Genomic DNA, 7,973 nt, shown 5'->3' with positions numbered 1-7,973 from the left:
ACTGGATTGTCAGGCCCAGACTCGATTATTTACAGACCGACGTCATATAGCTGGAATATTGCTGAGTGCAGTGTTAAATAACAAAGAAGCAAGCTGTAGCATCCCTTAAGAAAACTAAGCAAGCTTTGCAAAGCTTTCGTTCTGTACCGAACGTCACCATTATGACGTCATATCGCCCATTGTGACGCAGAAGATATGACGTCACAGTCATCTATAGAAAAGCGTCAAATTCAAAGCTCTTTTTATTGTCCCCAAAACTTAAAATACTTTCTCTTTGTAGATTTCTATCGTTTTTTCTATACGAAATGTATTGTCACACATCCTTTGAATATTGTAGTAACTGCAACTTTGAATTTTGTAACCTATAATTGTAGATATAATTAGTTAAATATGCCTACCGACAATGACTGAAAAAAGTACTATTCTATGATTATTAGCTTCCGCGGTGATGCGGCCGTCAAACCAGCAGTTTCAATCGAGGGGGTTTATTGTGATTTAATAGCCTCTGATTAACCAATCAGAATCGAGTAATTTATGGTAGAATAAACATTAACATAATAGAAAGTACATGTAAATATTATGATGTACCCTGACACCAATGTAAACACGAAGAGAATGTCAAATTAACAGAAACAAGTCAATCTTTGATAGTCTACACTAAGTGAGTGAGGTAAGATTTAACATCATACCGGCAATATCAAAGTTTAAGAAACAGATAGAAGTCAGTTATTTAATACACAATAATTACAGGAGCAATAGTATATGGAAAACACAAACCGACGATTAAAACCCCGCATATACCTTCACTCAAGTAATACCAAGTTTATATGTGTGTATGTTTTTATTTCGGTAATGAAGGTCAACTGGCCCATAATTCACAAGCAAATCACAAATAATATATTATGGAAAGGTCCGGCTTGGTACTTTCAATACAGTACTATCAATATATATCATCAATAAATGGTAATACAGGGTTTGATGTCCATATCATTGACCCCAAGGGGACCCAGACTAGAAGAGGTCCTGAGCAATCCGTTGCTGGCTGTGAGAGGTGACTTTGATCAGGCTTTGTGACGTGGCTTATAATGTGTTATCCTGTTATCGTTACGGGAAACATCGTCGAAGCAGACCCAGAATAAGGTTAATATATTATTTCGATATAAATCACTGCCAAATAACCCGCGAAGATCGGGTTGGAATAGGCCTTCAGCAACCCATGCTTTTCGTAAAAGGCGACTATGCTTGTCGTGAGGGGCGACTTACGGGATTGGTTGATGCATGTCATCATATCCCAATAGTTTAGATCGATGCTCATGATATCAATCACTGGATTGTCTGGTCAAGATTCGATTGTTTACAAACCGCCATCATATAGCTGGAATATTGTTGAGTGTGGCGTTAAACAACAACACTGCCAAATAATATACAAATGAATCGTTAGGATTAATACCAAGGGTCCCCTTATATTATGAAAGGACTTCGACGTATCCACCTTTACATTATTGTAGATAGTAGTAGTAGTATACAGATAAAGTGCGTATATACATATTACACTTGTTATTTCCTAAAATGACCCGTAAGGCTAATCCTGTTTAGGGTATCTGAGTGGCCAACAACGTTACTTTAAAAAATAAACGGATGACATCGACCTATTTGCATGCTGTCGAAATATTACATCAAACTTTGATTTCCCCACCAACATACATTTTGTTGATGAATGGGAAAATAAAAATATTGACTGACTGGCTTTAGCTACGCATCCAACTGCTAATACAACGATTATGAATTTCTCTTTGTCCTTAACAACAGGGTTTTAAATAGTTCTATAAAGCATGACATTCAGTAATATGTCTGGAAGGAGACACCAAATGGTCACCCGGCCGTGTACTGCACCCCCCCCCTCCCTCTATGTTTGAAAATAATGTTGAGTAGAATTATTTTATTTCGCCTTGAAAATAGACTTGCTACACTACATACAGTAGGACACTGTTGGTATGAGACGGCATAGGTGGGTCATTGTCTGTGATCAATTCCTGTAAATTACATCGCACTAATTAACATGAACAATTTCGTGGACATTGTCAATGTGCATTAGAGCCAAACCAACTTTTATAACACGTTTCTCTAACCTTCACACATTGAAGCGCAAGTCAATATAAGGTTATAAACTTGTACGTTTTGTTGTTTTAGACCCAAGGAATAACAGACATAACGAGATCCCGAAGTGCATCAACTGTTTATTGTAGAATACTTAACAAGTGAATATACATCTTCTTCAAATAGAGGAAAGATAATTATCGGGTATTCTATGAATTTTAGACCTCGGGAAGTTCAGGCATTACTATGTATGAGATTGTGAAGTACATTAACGATTTAATAAAGTGTACATAATATGAAAATATACATCTTCTTCAAACGGAGGACAGCTATTAGTTGGGTTTTCTTCTTATCTGAAGTAAATCTTTCAAGGCCTGAGATTTGAATACATATTTGATATTTGAACAGCAGTTTTGTAAAAGTGATATGGAACATTCTTAACGATAGTAACCACAGCTAGACAGACTATGTCATTAAGAAACGGTTTTGGCGTGTATGTTTACATAATGACAATTACGGAGACGAAATATAAATATTGAGTCGCCAGGATTTCAAATGTCATTGGAAAGATATTGATGAGATGAATTGAAATAATATGCATATCTACAAATGAGTAGGATGTCTTTCGGCCCTCAAATGGTTGACAAGGTAGACACAATTTTATCGACACCCACTTCACCAGCTCCAACTCCCTCAAGGCCCGTGAAGATCCGGTGTAGAATAGGTCTTCAGCAACCCATACTTGCCGTAAAAGGAGACTGTGCTTGCCGTAAGAGGCGACTAACGGGATCGGTTGGTCTGGCTCGCTGACTTAGTTGATGCATGTTTTCGATCCCAATTGCGTGGTTCGATGTTCATGATATCAATCACTGGATTGTCTGGTCCAGACTCGATTATATACAGACCACCGTCATACAGCTGGAATATTGCTGAGTGCAGCGTTAAACAAGAAACCAACCAACCAATCCAACTCCCCCAAGACCCTGCTAAGAGCCAACGGCAGGAACACAACCAAACCCCAAGAGCCTAATGGTGTAGTTTACAAAACTCACTGCAACTGTGGACAATCTTACGTAGGTGAACCATCCCGCCCAATCAACACCAGAATGAAAGAGCACAAAACCTCCACCATTAAATCCGACAGTAAATCAGCCATCTCGGACCATATCAGCAACTGTCCTAATCACAACATCAACTGGGACAACGTCGAAATCCTCTCCAACAACCTCCATGATTTCACTGTAAGAAAACTAACAGAAGCAGTCCACATTCTCCCCCACAAGCCATCAATCAACAGAGATCAAGGCTATTTCATCCCATCCGCCCACTATGAACTCATCAAGCAATAATCACTTATCCTATTTAATAGGCTTCATGTCCCATTGGCTTCCACCTATGTGTTCTCTGTCCATCGTGTGGTGACAGTATTATCCCTTTGTTGTCAACACCTACCTATGTTATCCCACTCATTTATGTATGCAATTGTTGTTACTGTTAATCCTCTACTGTTAATCCTCCACCTACCATATATATTCTGTACTATGTCCCTCATTCAGCCCTGCTTGACAACGGTATAAGGATCTATACCGAAACATCGCTTTTTACAGTATTAAATAAGTTGTTATCCATAAAATTGTGTCTACCTTGTCATCCGTCAACTTCTAAGTAATGCCTATCAAACAATTTATCCCTCAAATGGTTCTCAGGACCAACTGCAAAAGAAGAATAACTTTTTGAGAATATATCAGGTATACTTCTAACATGCCAGCAATTCTAAAGTATGCTTACATGAAGAGGTAAGTGATGAAAATTCTGCATGCACATGTTATTTTCAACTGATCAAAACAAACTTTGCAAGGGTTGTTGAATGTGCACACAAATCTGGCTATCCTGGATTCACAGCACAGAAGTTATCTAGGTATCTCAATAATCTTGCCCTGTGAAACATGTTTCTGACGTCACGTCATCAAATGGATGATAACATTAACTCTACAAACGTTTGCTTTGGCTTGACCACTACACGAAGCACAAACGCTTAGTCAAAGGCATGCTCGTTCGCTATGGTACGACTGTCATTAAGTTTGAAGTTATTGTCAGTGTTACTCTCAGATTAGAGCAAATACAAACTCTCCTTCCTTGATATCCGTAGGAGAGATTACAGATGGCGCAGTGAACGTTTTGAGGGCGTTGTTGTAGTGGCGCATATTCCACGGGGGTCGTATCGAAAGCAAAGAGAAATAGTTCACCAAAGAAGATGATTTATTACATAACCTACACTCGGTTGTTTTCTGCTCCGCCCGGATGAACTCCAAGATATTGGGATTGGCCTTGCAAACCATTTTCTTCAGGCGACCGTGCCTCCCCTCAATATATTCATTTGCACCCTCAGATGAGTGTGGTTGTCGCCAGCTCAATGTGGCAGGAACTCTCCTTATATGGACTGTAGCTCGTTACCATCATATATTGTTCTTTCCATGAACTATACTGGCGGAAAAAGTAACTGTGCTTCATATAAAGTAGTGTAAATGTTATGTTATTGAAAATAACAACACAAGGGGAGAGGTCTGGAGAAACAGCCTGCTTTTGCAGTAAATCAATGTTGCGCTGCCTTGAAAAGTCTGTTACAACACATGCAACCTGTGGGCGGGCACTGTCTTGCTGCAACTTGACGTTACGTCCCTGCATTTGCCCTAAGGCTAGAATATGATCTCGAACGATGTCGTCCGGTAGTGAACGCCATTCAAATTGAGATTAACAATGATGAGTTGTGTACTCCCATGAGTTGTGACGCAACCCCATACTATTACACTTCCACCCTAAAGCCTTCTCCTGGACGTCTGTAGACCCTTGCACGACCACCAGAGCTGTCCAGATGAAACCTGGACCTGGATAGTTTACTGTCACAGTCTTGTCTGTTGGAACTCAGATACTGTCTACACCAAGCTAGGGGATGCCTGACGGTGAGGAGGAAGCAGAAATGGGCGTATCACTGGACGTCGGGGCCGGATGTTTTGCTCCCTCAAACGGTTGCATACTGTTATGCCACTGACTGGTCTCAACCCAGAAATTGTCCCAGCTGCAAATGTGGCAGTTTGGTATCAATTCCGTAGATGCACCAGCCGAATATAGTTGTCTTGTTGACGTTATTTACTTAAAAAATATATATGTTGTAGTATCAATTGATAGCTAAACAATCATTGTGTGCTTTTTACATTAAATACGACGTGTGTTTAGTACCATGCTCCAAACAAACACGCAAACTTCCAGACTGTGTGCCGTGTATGATCATGCCACCTACCGCCGTCATTTAACTGGAATATTTGCTGAGTGCGGCGTTAAACAACAAGCAAACAAACAACCAAACATGCCACCAGCAAATTGGGAATTGTAGTCGAGGAGATATGTTTATGCATATATAGTGGAAGATGCATTATTTAATTTCAGAATTAATATTTTTTATTGAACTTCATATGAAGTACAGTTACTGTTTTCCCGCAAGTATATTATTTCAGCCACGGCATTAACATCTTTTGACAATTTGTTTTTTGTATGTTACAGCAATGTTTGTTTCTGAGGAGAGCATGTTAAAGGAAACTGAATTTGGAAAAACATAAAGGAAGGAGCTGACTTCAACTTATAAGGTGTGGCCGGAGGCATGATTTAGTCCCATGACACGACTCCCGCCCCGGGAGTAACCTAAACCACTGGTCCCGATTCCATAAACAATGGTCAAGCTTAACTGATGCGAGCATTGTGGCAAGATGTTTACAAAGAGACAACACGCTTTCGGTGACGTCAGGATCCATCGTCCAGGCGCCAATACTGTTGAGACAACATGGCTGAATGAGTGAGCCGAGAGATCTGTTGCCACAAGGAGCATCACATCAAGTCATCTTTAATCTGCAACCACAAATTGGTCCAGACCCAGTGACTAACACATCAACTACAGATCCGCCTAGATCCGGGGAAAGCGCAGTGACTCACACAGGGCATATGACATCAACTACACATCAACCAAGACCAGGAGGAGGTGGCCCAGTGACACAGGACACACCACATCGGTTGCCCAATCAGAGGAACAGTTGGGTGGAACAGTTGGGTGGAACAGTGACTTGAGCGTGGGTACTTGTGTCATCTGTCAATATAACCAGTTACTAACTTTCCTTTTCTTCAGTACTTCAGTTTCTTTGACATGACAAGTAGGAATATGTTTTCCTTCGGTAAGTTGTCATTCAATTTATTTCATTTTCCATTAGTATATTGGGATGGTCAAATCAGAAAAGAATATGATAAAGTAGAAGTTGCTATACACAGGGGTGTGTGACAGTAAGGCAACTTTGGCATTCCGTTTAGATATTATTCAGACCAATAAAGATATGAAAAATGTAAAAAAAATATATCGGGATTTTACAGTTGTAGACGGGTTGTCAGATTAGTCGTTCAGTACAAGTATATACAGAAGGATAACAGTGAGAATAACCTGTTATTTTACGCATGCTTGAGACTGATTGGTTGGGCTGCTTGTTAATTTATTTATATTAGTTTTGTCTGTTAAAAGAATAGATTTATCAAGACTAGTTGGGGATATTTTAGGCCTTATTGAATCACTGCTTTTGCCAATATCATCTAGCAGTTTAGAAAACATTTAACACAAAGCAAAGTTCCTCTTGACGATCCGGGTTACAATTGTTTTTCAGCAACCAATGCTTGTCGTAAGTAGCGACCAACAGGATCGGATGGTCAGGCTCGCTGACTTGGTTGATACATGTCATCGTTTCCCAATAGCGTAGATCGATGCTCATGATGTCAATCACTGGATTAACAGACCTCCACCATACAGCTGGAATATTGCCGAATAAGCGTTAAACAACATACAAGGTAAGTCAAAATCTAAGCATGGTATCCGGTTTTAACGGTTTTCATTTATATATTTTATATAACTGTTAAACGGCTATCCCACACCCTGTCTTCACGATAACTATGTGTCTGTATTGCCAGATATATTTCTACCATGCTACTTTCCATTATTTCTCGCATTAAGGCGCACTTCCAGCTGTGCATGTAAGAATTCATTGTTTTTCATTCAATACAAGGTTTCTTTTTGTTTCATGCAGACAGTGATAATCAAGGGAGTCATGTTTGTGATTATTTACACTTCAATAGTAGTAAGGACCAGAGTAGTATATGGAGTATGATTTGCGTTAGGGAAACACGTTTGTCTGGAAAGTTGTATTTGTTTTGGCTTTGTATCACAATGACAGCGGCTCTATATAAATCTGAAGATATATAGATTCTCAGTTCTTTTGCTGTTCCAATATCACAAGCTCCTGGAGTATCAATTTATATTGCCATTGGCATTCTATGAACGGCTACAAGGCCTACAGCTAAACTGCAAGCGCTCCAGTAAACTGTAATTGCTCAGGGTGTGGGAGCGGTCGGGTAGCCTTTTGGTTAAAGCGTTCGCTCGTCACGCCGAAGACCCGGGTTCGATTCCCGACATGGGTACAATGAGTGAAGCCCATTTCTGGTGTACCGCGCCATGTTATTGCTGGAATATTGCTAAAAGCTCAGGGTGTGAACAAAAGAGTGGCACCTCCGAGTGCCGATATAGCATTGGTTCCGTGTACTCACATTGCAGTTATATTTCATCACATCCTGACGGGACTGGTCGTTGCATTAACTAAACATTAAATAATTTTATGTTATATATGTGTTCCCGAAATGCCAACATAGAGACATGTACATCAAGCATTATTGGGTTATGAAATGAATCAAACCTAAAGCTATTTTGAGTGTAAACCCACATCAACCGCTGACAAAGTGAACCAATGCATTTTATGTCATTTACAAATACCAAGGCCATCTTATGTCAACAG

Source organism: Haliotis rufescens, unplaced genomic scaffold (assembly GCF_023055435.1).
Source record: "Haliotis rufescens isolate VD_foot unplaced genomic scaffold, xgHalRufe1.0.p SCAF_5, whole genome shotgun sequence".
Classification (NCBI taxonomy): domain Eukaryota; kingdom Metazoa; phylum Mollusca; class Gastropoda; order Lepetellida; family Haliotidae; genus Haliotis; species Haliotis rufescens.
This window is presented reverse-complemented; position numbering follows the sequence as displayed.